Here is a 12,888-nt window from a genome sequence, read left to right as displayed (position 1 = left end):
GGAGGGATGGAGGATGAGGTCTTTCCCCTCCAGCTCGGAGCACGCGTTTGCCACCCCGACCAGCTGACGGTTCTGAGGTGAAACGGCGGGTAAACAGCTCGCAGACAGTCAGGCTTGTGGAAATATTAGTTTTATTCGGTGGACAAGACTGAAGTCCAAAGTCTCAGCCTTAGTTCTAGCAAAAAGCCTCTCGCCTTCCACAGACCCTTGTTTTTATCCCCCAGAATCAGGTACCCCCCAATGGTGGGATCAGATACCACCCAATGGTGGAAGCAGAATCAGGTACCACCCTAGGGTGGGGGCAGGATGCCAGGTCACACCCTAGGGCAGGGCACAATCACCGGATCAGGGTAGGGCCAGTAATATAATAATCCCCAAAATATTTACATACACAACACCCAATACTCCTGAAGCTTGCAAGGCCCAACTAGTCTGATTCCTGCTGCTCTAAATCATTCTTTACAGTTGTTTCTGTACTGACTTTACTAAATGTTTTCCTTTGACTATTTTTTCAGACATGATAAGTCATTCTGGGGCCAACCCTTATCATTGTCTCTTACACTTTTCACTTGCATTCTCCAGAAAAACTGTTCACTGATTCATATCTCCTCCCTCTTCCCTTTTATCTTTCCTCATAATTTTTATCTGTATTTCAAGATTCAGGCACTTGAACTGATGACTTGTGGATGGTCTGTTTCCCTCACTACACAATCCAGTTTATCATTATGTCCCTGTGCCTTAAATAAGACTCAATATCCTGATAACTCAATACTTGCCAAATGAATAAAAGAGTTAATTTCAGTAATTCCAAGTAGATCCAACAACTCTCTGTTCCAGAGTAAACTCGGTAGAGATAATCTAGGTCAGCATTCTGCACGACTATAAATAGTATCTTTATTAAAAAGAAACCTTTAACCTGCAAAACAAAAATATATAAAATAACTTGAGCTGATTTTTCCATCAGAGGTGATGTCTAGATTAATGGCTCCAATGAGCACGTTTTGCAGTGCATAGCTTTTCGAAGCGGGGTTTGAAGCAGGACACAGCAACTCTCAGTTCCAGAGACATACAGAGACATAAACACGGGGCTTAGCTTGTTAGGACAGTGTTTGCCAAGGTCAAATGCACCCCCCTTTACGGAGCCTCGTGCCTCCCCTGGAGGCCGCACCCCACTATTTGAGAAGCACTGCACTAGGCCAACCAGGGTCTAATTCCTGTCATTCCAAACCATCCTCTGAGCATTGTCAGGATTTATTACTGAGTGAATAAATCCTGAGTGAATCCAGGAATAACCTATGAGCATCAGTAGGTGAGGCTTAAAACCCAAAGGGGATAAAGGATTATTTAGACATCAATTAAGTACACAGCATTGTGTCAGAGACTCTACAGGTAAGAAAAGAGTAAAATTTTTGCAGAGATAGTACAGGGAAAAGGTACTTGCCTTGCACAGAGCCAACTCCTATACCATCTTCCAAATACATATGATTCCCTAAGCACTGTCAGGATGTGACACTGTGATCCCGGAGCACACTCAGAAATGATCTAATTTAAGACTTTAATTTATAGAAATGAGTTCTGCTTGGCTATGAATGAGTATAATTGCTTTAATGAAATAGATTTTTCTGGGAGCTGAAGCGCGTACAGTGTGTATAACCTTGTTTGTGGCTATCCTAATTCAATCCTTAGCATACCATATGGTCATCTGAGCACTGCCAGGAGTAATTCCTAAGTGCAGAGCCAGGAATAAGCCCTGAGCACTGCTGGGAATGGCCCCAAAAATTAAAAAGAAAAAATTTCATTACTACTATTTTCAGTATGTTACAATATAGTTACAAAATAATATTTCCTTTTCTGCAGTAGTCAGAAACTTATTATATTGCTAAGCATAGATATTAAACTACAAAGTTCTTTGTAATTCTTATTAAGAAAGGCTTAAAAATGAACTATGAGATGCCAGGGAATAAATCTAGGTTGGCCAAGTACAAGGCATGTCACCAACCCTCTGTATTATCTCTCTGGCCTTAAGCGAAACTCTTTTTTAATGCATTGCTTTATCTGACTATTCTTTTGCCATACAATTGTTTATGCCATTAACAAACTTTCTCCTTAAGGCATAAGTATCTCTAAGACATAGTAATGTAATCAAATAGCAGTAGGCCCTCTGGAAATTATTTACTATTTGATCTAATGTATCTGCCTTCAAGCACTTTTTTAAATAAAAATTTTCCTTGTCACCCTATGCGACTTTTCTACTATTCCTTTATTTTTCATTTACATGTGGCAAAGTAACTGCAATTATACAATGCACTTTACATATATTGTTTCTAAACTTTTAGGATTTTTTTTTTGACATTTCTGAGGATCAAGCCCAAGACCTTAAACTCACAATTCAAGACTATCACCAAGCTATGATAGCTCTCTCTCTCTCTGAACTTCTGAAACATTTGATGATTTCATAGTTTTCAGATGAGACAACTGAAGTCCAAATGCTTACTTAGAATTTAAAAATCATGGGACCCAGAGCTATATAGTACAGCATGTAAAAGTACTTACTTGCTATGTACAAAACCGACCTGATCCCAAACATTCTATATGGTCCCTTAAGCCTGCCAGGAGTATTTCCTGAAATCAATGCTAGAAGTAAGCTTTAATCACTTCCAGGTGAATACCCACCCTACACTCAAAAAAAAAATAAGAAAAGACATGATTTAGAGATAATTTAAAGATATAGAAATTTCATTTTGACTTGTGCAATAAAAAAGGTCTAAAGATTGGCTGTAATAATACTTTCCAAGTATTTTTTATTTCAATTCTATTTAGAGGTAAAATTTAAATGATGATGTAAAATAATATGAACTTTATTGGGCTAAAAACAATTTAGGGAAGGAAGAAGTTTGCATATACACATGTACTTATTTCATGTATATTGGCTGCACATGTGTGTACATATGTGGGAGGCAGCATATCAGAGAAATTTAACAGATTTTCATGTTTTAATCGCATTACCAACAGCTCTTTAGCTTCCAATTTTAAGGTTAGTTTATCACATGTTTTGATAAGAGAAGAGTCTTTTATCCTGTCTTATTTATGATTTCTTGAAAACAGGCTTTTTATAGACTGTCACAGATCACTTGCTTTTTGTTTATAATTTTTTTTTTGTTTTGGTTTTTGGGTTACACCCGGCAGTGCTCAGGGGTTACTCTTGGCTCTACACTCAGAAATCGCTCCTCGCAGGCTCAGGGGACCATATGGGATGCTGGGACTCAAACCACTGACCTTCTGCATGAAAGGCAAAAGCCTTACCTACATGCTATCTCTCAAGCCCCAACTTTTTGTTTATAATTTTAAAGGAAAGTGGCTTTGGTTACCAGCAAAGTTTCAATTTGAGACATAGTGAATAACTATACTCAAAGAGTTGAATATCACTTTCACTGTTAATATTTAAAACACATGTGATATCATTGAACAATAAGACTTTATAAATGTGCAATTTGTACCAGAATTTTAAAATACAATTTAATTAACATATTGCATTAAAATATGTATACTGGGGGCTGGAGTGATAGCACAGCTAGCAGGGTGTTTGTCTTGCACATGGCTGATCTGGGTTCGGTCCCCAGAATCCCATATGGTCCCTGCACCTGTAAGGAGTATTTTCTGAGTGCAGAGCTAGGAGTAATCCCTGAATGCTGCTTGGTGTGGCCAAAAGAAAAAAAAAAAAAGCACACACACACACACACACACACACACACACACAAGTACACTGGGTGAAAGAAGTTAGGCAAAAATAATACGTTCTCTGGGCCGGCGAGGTGGCACTCACTAGAGGTAAGGTGTCTGCCTTGCAATCGCTAGCCAAGGAAGGACCGCAGTTTGATCCCCCCCCCCCCGCCCCCCGGCGTCCCATATGGTCCCCTATTTCTGAGCGCTTAGCCAGGAGTAACCCATGAGCATCAAATGGGTGTGGCCCGAAAAACAAAAAACAAAAACATAAAAAAACCCAAAAGAAAATAAAATAATACGTTCATTAAAGTTAAAGCTAACGTTAGATACAATCAAGGCAATTAATTATAAATACAAGAAGAATAAGGAGCTTGCAAAAGTGGAAAAGGCAGCAGAACGGGAGAGAGAGAAATTACAATTTAGTAGAGTTGCTGGAACTAACTTGTCATTGATTGGTGATTATAGTTTCGCCGAAGTGTTTATTAGTTAGGAATTTAGTTACACATTAAATTAAAAATCCCTCTTGTATGTAATGTAATTGTATGTTTAATAGTTTTTTGTTTGTTTGTTTGTTTAAGTTTTGTTTTTATTATTTGGGCCACACACTAGTTTGTGCTTAAGAACTTCTGGCTCAGTTCTCAGAGATCACTCCGTGCAGTGCTCAGGGGATCACATATGCTGATGAGAATTAAACCTGAATCAGCTGTGTGTAAGTTAAGTGTCCTGCTGTGTTATCTCTAACAGCCCCTAAGTTTTTTTTTTAATAAAAATTTGTTTTTATTTTTGTTTGGGGGCAACATTTAGCTGTGCTCAGGAATTAATGCTGTCTCTGCTCTGAGAAATCAGTCTTGGTGGTATTCCAGGGATCATATGTAGTACCAGGGGTCAACTCAGTGTCCGTCATATGCAAGATAAGCATTAAACTCTGTACCATTTATTCAACCCTTAATAACACTTTTATTTTTATTATCATTATTATTCTTGTCCAAATTAGCTGTGATAATACAATTGTTATTTGTTATACATGTCTAGGATTAAGGTGAAAAAATAAAAAAGACCGCAGATGTATGACTGTAAGGTTTCCTTTGAGGCTATATTTGGAGTTCATGTCCCTAGTGACATTAAGATTTTCAGCACTGTTTAGTTATGGTATCTCAAAAAAATGCTAGATAACATAGGACTGAAGATACCTAGATCATGTAATAAATTTAGTGGCTATAATTATTGATAAGAAAAATGAAGTGCAATGATTACAAAGACAAGAAAATTCTGGGCTTGAGTAATAGCACAGTGTGTATGGCTTTTGCCTTGAAGATAGCCAACACAGGTTTGATTCCTGGTATCCCATATGGTCACCTGAGCCTGCTGAGAGTGATTTCTGAGTGCAGAGCCAGGAGTAGTAATCCCTGAGCACAGATAAGTGGGTATGGCATAAAAACAAACAAACAAAAAGTAAGAAAGAAAGTTCTCTACCTGTATTTTTAACCATTAATAATTAACCTAAGATATTGAAAAAGCAGTTTGAAAGATGAGTTTGATATTCAAAGAAACCCTGCAATTAATTGCTGCAGTAAAGAATATTTCATAAGTAGCTCTGATCCTGTCATTATTGCTTAAAATCCTACAGTAGTTTCCTGCTTTCCACTGCCATTGGGAAAACGTCTCTGCTGCGGTTTACCAGATGCTTCCGGATTGACCCTGGACCTGTTTTTTCAGCCCCAATACCTCTGTCTCCCACTAGTTTAGGAGCAACTTCGAAAACTTGTTAGCACATGACCTCATCAAAGTCTTTCAATATTGAGCCCCGTTTGAGTTCTTACGGAAGCAAGGCAAAGTTTAGAGTTCAGGATGTTTATTAAAAAGGACTCTTAAGATCAACACCCATGGAAGGGAGGGGACGGAAGCAGGATTGGGAAGTGGCAAAATCAAGCTGTGAGCAAGCCTGCCAGCCTCAGTCCCAGTACTGATGTGAGGAAACCCACACAGTCCTCAGCATTGGTGTGAGGGGGGAAATGGGGGGAAAGGACAGGGTGACCTTGGACAAAGTGTCTCTGCAGCAATCCCCAAGGGACTGTCATGGTCAGACACATCAAATGTTTTCTTTCAAGGGATGCTGAGGCATTTGTATTGCTTTCTTATCTTAGAGGTGTTTGCAGAGCACACAGAAATTTAAGCTTACATTCAGCTCTCAGTTCTTACTTTTCTGGAGTGTTTTCCGAAATCTCAATCACACTTGGTTTGCCTATATGATTAAACTTTCTACCTTTCTTTTTCTAGTTTTGACTATTATTTTCTTTCTATGTGTGGTAGGAATTTCAAAAAGTGCTCAGGGGTCCATGGGTCCTGATGACACTCAGCTGAGTAAGATATACAGTTTAATTTAATGCTTGGGCTTAATTGTTCTGGGAATTACCAGGCTCATAACTAGTTCAAGGTGTCATAAGGTACCAGGGATTGAATCAGGATCCCAGAAATGCAAAGCATATGCATATGATTCTTATACCATCTTCCCAAGCCCCAAATTCCCTATCATATTTTTAATTTATTCTTATCCTAATTTTATTTTTTATTATACTGAATTATAACTAGCCATTTCTTTTTTAATCAACTGTTGACTACAAGGATAGATAACTTCTGTAGTATTTATCTATAGCGGAGTCTTCAATGCCTATAACAGTACTGGCACATAGTCCATGTATATACATGAATCTATTCTATACTTCCTGAATAAATGAATGAATCTTAGGATTAAAGAGTATTTTGCAAAGAGCATTTGTAAAGATGTCTGTTTAGCATGATTCTTGAGGTAGAATTTATTCATAGTTATTATAGCTCCATCACTTTCAAGATGCATGCCCTTGGGGCAGTTAAGTTAAATTATCAAAGTCTCATTTTATACTGTAATAATAATACTGTTAATAGTATATAGTATTGGCTATTACTATGATTATTATTTTTACCATTTTTCTGTGTTATATTTGGGGGCGCACACTTGGTGTATCTCAGGGCTGCCCCTGGCTCTGTGCTTAGGTGACCATATATGGCAGTCGTGAACCAACATGGGTCTGGTCACCTTGCAACTATTTATTCAGCTTTATTATTTCTATTATTTGGCATATATGTGTGTTCCATTTTTAAAAAAATTTTATTGAGGAACAATGTGAATTACAAGTTTTTCACAGTTGTATCTCAGGCACATGGTAACAGTGAATTAGGGCTATTTTCTACCACCCATGTTGACTTCCCCTCTAACATAGTTTCTCAGCATGCATCCTATACCTCCCTCCTTTGCCCCATGGACTGCTAGTGTAACTGGTCCAATTTTGTGTATAGCTTGTTGTAGTTTGGGTCTCTTGATTCTATTGTCGTTGGCTTTGGTTTGGGTATTTAGATCTGACAACGTTTTTATTTTATTTTTACTCAGTGCTCCTGAGACTGCTGGACTCTGGGTCCCATTCACTTTTTTTTTCTCAATTTGTAGGAAGACAGAAATATGAGGTAGAACAAGATGATTCATATTCTATGGCTCTGTAAAAAAGTCGGAATCCCCTATCTAGAAGCTATAAATAAAATTAAAAGAAGGAAAAAAAGGAAAAATGGGGCAGATATGGCAAATTGTTTTCATTGAGGAAATTAGAAAAAAAATTCCCTTGGCCTAAAGATACAGAGGTCTCTGGTGGGTTGCATACAAGGCAAATGCCCTACCCTTGTACTATGGCTTCTGTCCTATGAAGAAGTCCCTTTGGGAGGAAAAAAAAGAGTCCAGACTTAATTTGCTATTACTTAATACAGTTCAGGATGTTCTTTTATTTGTTTTATATACAGGACATAAGAAAAATAGCATTATGCTGTCTTTAGGGTTTAAAATTTTTTATTTGTCCTCCTTTTTTGGGGGGGGGCACACCTGAGAGACAGACAGAGAAAAAGGCTTTTGTCTATGTCCAAAAGCCTTCTCCTGCTGGAGATTTCTATTTTACTCATTGGCTAAAAAACAAAAAAAACAAAAAAAAACACCTAAACAAAATTTCTCTGAGATCTTTCATACTAATCTTGTTTTTACCACAATAATATACAATAGTTAGTGAACTAATCCCAATACATCGACCCCCCCCAACCCCCACCCCCCACCCCCCCCCACCCCCGTGAGCTTTATGTAAACTGCCTTCTCCATTATTCCTATTAGGCACAACTATCTACTTCAATGTTTGCTGCCTTGCTTTGAATCAGAAGGAAAACCACTAGATCTCTTGAGAAAGAAAAAAATGATTAAGAGTAATTGGTGGCATGCTCAAAAACAGAACTTAATTATCAAGAAATAAAAATATTTCCATTTTAATTGTATATAATTCCCTTGTAAGGAAATTCTCATATAAGGGAAAACATCTAAAATTATTACACAATAGATCTTCAAAAAATGAACACCTGGCTGATCAACCAGGTCAAGAAGCATCGCTGGTGCTCTCTTAAGTGTTCATCTTAAAAAATTTTTACTAGAAATCTTATCTGAAATTTTAGCCTATTGTCCCTGCTGCCACCACCCCCCTCAACTTTCTTTACTGGCTACCATGCAACTGGTGTGAGTCTCACACCTCCCCATCCCTTTCACTAGCATGAATTTCAAATTCTGTCATTTTTGTAAAGAAATGAACATGCACTTTCTCTGCTATGACTCCATTTTTGGGGACTCCACTTACCTTTATTGTTTCATTTTATACTGAAAGCTCTGTCCCTAGATTTTTCAAGTTGAAACATATCACCCAAGAGCTATGAATCATCTGCTTCTCTTCTCCTTCAAACTTCCTTATTATAACATGTTTCAAAAAACCTCCAGGAGGAATCAAAGTTTTGAACAAGACTTAGAAAACAAAAACCCAAAGATTTAATGTGAATAAAACCTAGGCTGTGGACAGAGAGAACAAAAATATATTGAAATACCAGTGGTGATGCAGAAAAGATGACATATTTTGAGAAAATGATTATCTTTTCTGGAAGCCGAAAAAGAATATAAACCAAACATTGAGGAACCTCAAAAGGGCTCATAGTAAGAACTGTGTGATCAGGGTTCCCATGCCATTGTGCAGCTGAAACAGGATTTTTAAAAGGGTAAATTTAACTGAAAATGCTATTTAGTCACCTTAGATGAAAAAGAATTTAATCAAAAGAACTTGTTACTTCTCTTGAAATGTCTCATTTTGTTACATATCTTTTCTGTTTTATACTCCTTAACGGTTCTGTCCATTTCTTGTCAGTCTTCTGATCATTCAATGAATTTTGAGTTGGCTGTTGGTTGAGCTTTTGTAATTACAAGACTTCATGCAAAGAATTAAAGATCTTCCCTGAAATCTTAATAAGATTCTTCTAATTTAATATTATATATATCTATATTAATATCTAATTATATTATATTATATATTGGACAATATAATTATATTGTCTAAAGTTCTATATTGGTCCATATATTTGACTCATTACATATAAGGGATAGAAGACTGATCTGAGAAATTTAGCACTATGGCATTATAAACATCCTACATAGAATATAAATTTTTATAATGCTTTTGTGGTATCTTTATGTTGAGTTTTAATACTGTTTCTTTGACAGATTTCAATAATTTTTTGTTTTGTTTTGTTTGTGCATTTTTTTTTTGTTGGCTTGTTTTGGGGTCACACTTGCAGCGCTCAGAGGATTACTCCTGGCTCTGAGCTCAGAAATCTTTCCTGGCAGGCTCAGGGGACCATATGGGATGTCAGGGATTGAAGCCAGTTTTGTCCTGGGTCAGCTGTGTGCAAGGCAAACGCCCTACTGCTTGTGCTATTACTCTGACCCCAATATTTTAATAATCTTAAGAGAGAAAAATACAATTTACCTATAGCACCTAGATTGTGCCCTAAAATATAGTAGATGGTTTTAACCTTCTTAACTATAAAACTCAGTTAATCTTCATTTCTCTCTCTTGTGGAGACTTTCAACAACCATAAATCTCTTTTCTTCATCATTTCCAATACTATACTAAAATCTAAGCCCTTGGCATCTAGTCCCAAAGTTTCTCTTTCCTGTTTGTTTCGTCTTTCCTGCTCTCTTGCTTTCTACATAACATAAATAAAATACTTTTTAAGTATTTATCTACATCTATATACTATGTACCATGTTAATTTTTTTTAGCTATTTGCATCCAATTTTATATTTTCATGACACTTTTATAGAATAGCTCTATAATTACATTTTTACAGTTACAAAATTGTTTATGATTGAGTTTCAGTCATACAATGTACAACACCCTTTACCAGTGCACATTTTCCCTCTCCCCACCAATATCCTGTTTCCTTCCTGTCCTGGCCTCCCTGCCTCTGGGGCAGACATTTTTCTTCTCTCTCTGTCTTTCTCATTCTCTCTCTCTCTCTCTCTCTCTCTCTCTCTCTCTCTCTCTCTCTCTCTCTCTCTCTCTCTCTCTCTCTCTCTCTCTCTCTCTCTCCAGTTTTTTTCCACTTAGACACTGTGGTATGCAATATTGTTTCTGAAGGGTATCATGCCTATCACTTTACTCCTTCTGCACCTAGTTCTTGTCCAGGCTAATCTTTTCTAACTAACATCGTCATAGCAATTCCTTCTTTGCCCTCACTGCACTCTTTTTTGTGGCAAGTTTCCTATCATGGACTCGTCTTCCTGGCCCTATTGTCTTTGGAAATTAAAACCATACTACTATTTTTTATGTTCGAAAAATGATTATGTTCACTGGTTTCAACATGTAACAGAGTTGTTTTTCTAAGGGGTATGAGGAGATGAATGAAAATCAAGTAATTTATTCGTAAAGAAAACATGGTAAGTCTAGGAGTTGGCATTTTATATTTATACTCTTTCTCACTCTCTTGCTGATCATTGTGATATTGCTTTTAAAAATTACTATTTAAAAAGTCTTATACTACTTCTCCCATTTACTCATAGATTAAACAGAAACCTTTGAGTGGACATACAAAAAAAAATAAAAAAAGAAAGAAATTCACTTTCAAGACAACTATCACATGTTTCCTTTTTCCTGTATGCCTAAGAAATGTTGTGAAACTCTAGTAATGTGGACTTTTTACAAATCCTGTAGACTTCTACGTCATTCCAAGACTTGCCTTTGCAAGTGTTTGCTTCTTCCTGAAATGACCTTTCTTTTTATTGCTTACCCACATTTTTTTAAACATTCAAGACTCAACACATGTAAAAGTATTTGTTCATAGATTTCCTTGACTTTTCAGGACAATGGTTTTGGTTTATTCTCAAGAATATATGCTATGTTTGGTCTCAAAATATATAATACATTTCACATCACACTGTATGCACTGGAGAGAGACATAATTTGGGTTTCTGACTCATTTGTTGTAAGACACTCAAGTACTGGTTTATTTCACACTGGCATGTCTGAGTTGGGATATCACAATTACAGTGGTGATTTAAACAACAGAAACTTCATAATTTATTTACAGCTAGAAGCTAGGCATATAAGATGAAAGTACCTTCATTTGGTTGCTAGAGAAATTCCTAATTTGTTTGTTTGTTTGGTTGATTGGGTTTTTGGGGTTTGTTTTTTGTTTTTGTTTTTTGTTTGCTTTTTGGGCCACATTCAGTGACACTCAGGGGTTACTCCTAGAGCTATGCACTCAGAAATTGCTCCTGCACCTGACTTCGGGGATATGGGACGCCAGAAGATCAAACCTTGGTCTGTCCTAGGCTAAGCCTGGGCAAGGCAGAGTCACTGTTAGCACTTGCACCACCTCTACTCGCGGCTCCATTTTCCTAGTTTTTAGATGGAGCCTTCAAGTGTGTACCTCTGTTGATTGGGAGAAAAGTCTCTCTGGTCTGTTTGTAGGGAGCATGCTAGTCCCATTCATAAAGGTTTCATCCACATAGACCCTGATTATCTTGCAAAGCTTCACCCACAATGAAGATTACATATCAATATATGAATTTGGGGTATGGTAAACAAAAATGTTTAGTCCAGGAGCAATATATTTAAAACATGTTTTAAAATTTTTGCCATGGCTCAAAGATTAAATGTTTGGAACAGGAAATACAAATTTTCTTCTGCTTTCTACACCCTCACCACAACCCTTAGGAAACAGCTGTTGAGAAGCCAAACTTGCAGATAAAAACTGTCAACTTAGATAGCTTTTTAACTGTGATTCTCTTGAATTAACAGGTACTTAGTAAAATATGAACAAGATATAGTTAGGCAAAGAACAAAAACTATCTTATCTAAATAAAAGTACAGCAACTAACATTTATTTCTCAGTTGCTTTGTATAATAACTGTTCCAATTGCAAACTCATTTAGTCTCCACTATGCTACTAAATAACGCTATTTATGGCTGTTAGCCCCCTGTGGAAACACATGAAAGAATTCTCTGTAGGATAGATTCTAGAGATGCGAAACTCAAATGAGGTGCCAATATATTATGTCTCGGAGTATATTATTTCCCTAAACCATGTGGTCCTCAAACTATGGCCCGCGGGCCACATATTGTATTTGTATCTGTTTTGTTTCTTCATTGCAAATAAAGATCATATGCAGTGTGCATAAGAATTCGTTTCATAAGTTTTTGTTTTTACTATAGTCCAGCCCCTCCAATGGTCTGTAGGGACAGTGAACTGGCCCCTGTTTAAAAAGTTTGAGGACCCTGCAACTCTAATGCACTAATTAAAAAGCCATTTTAAAATAAAATTATGGGAGAAAGATATTTTCAGAAGATTCTCTATTTTTATATCTTTTATCTCATTCTTAGGTGAAAGATTAGTCAGGAAAACCCTCCATAGTTGTAACTAGTAATGTTATTAAGACTAAACTAGCTTCCACCTTTGGACCTCCCAGCCACTATCTCAAAAGCCCAAGCCTGCTCAGGACAGAAAGGTCTATTAGAATAGCCTCAACTTTCCCCAAATCTTATCCTCACAGATCCTAGTTTAGCAGGGGGTGGTGGGCAGGGACCCTGGCTCACCCCATAAATTCAGCATACACAAAACAGTCCCTCCCCCACCCTTCAGCCTCCAGACTTTCAGCCACCATTACAAAAGCCCCCGTGTCCTCACAGAAATATACAACCCCCAAACCAGAAGAACAACCCATCAAACTAGTGTACAATAAATCTTATCTCTTTATTTTTTTTTTTTTTTTTTTTGGTTTTT

This window comes from Suncus etruscus, chromosome 19 (assembly GCF_024139225.1).
Source record: "Suncus etruscus isolate mSunEtr1 chromosome 19, mSunEtr1.pri.cur, whole genome shotgun sequence".
NCBI classification, from domain to species: Eukaryota; Metazoa; Chordata; class Mammalia; order Eulipotyphla; family Soricidae; genus Suncus; species Suncus etruscus.
The sequence above is the reverse complement of the archived record's forward strand: the minus strand, read 5'-3'. Positions refer to the sequence as shown.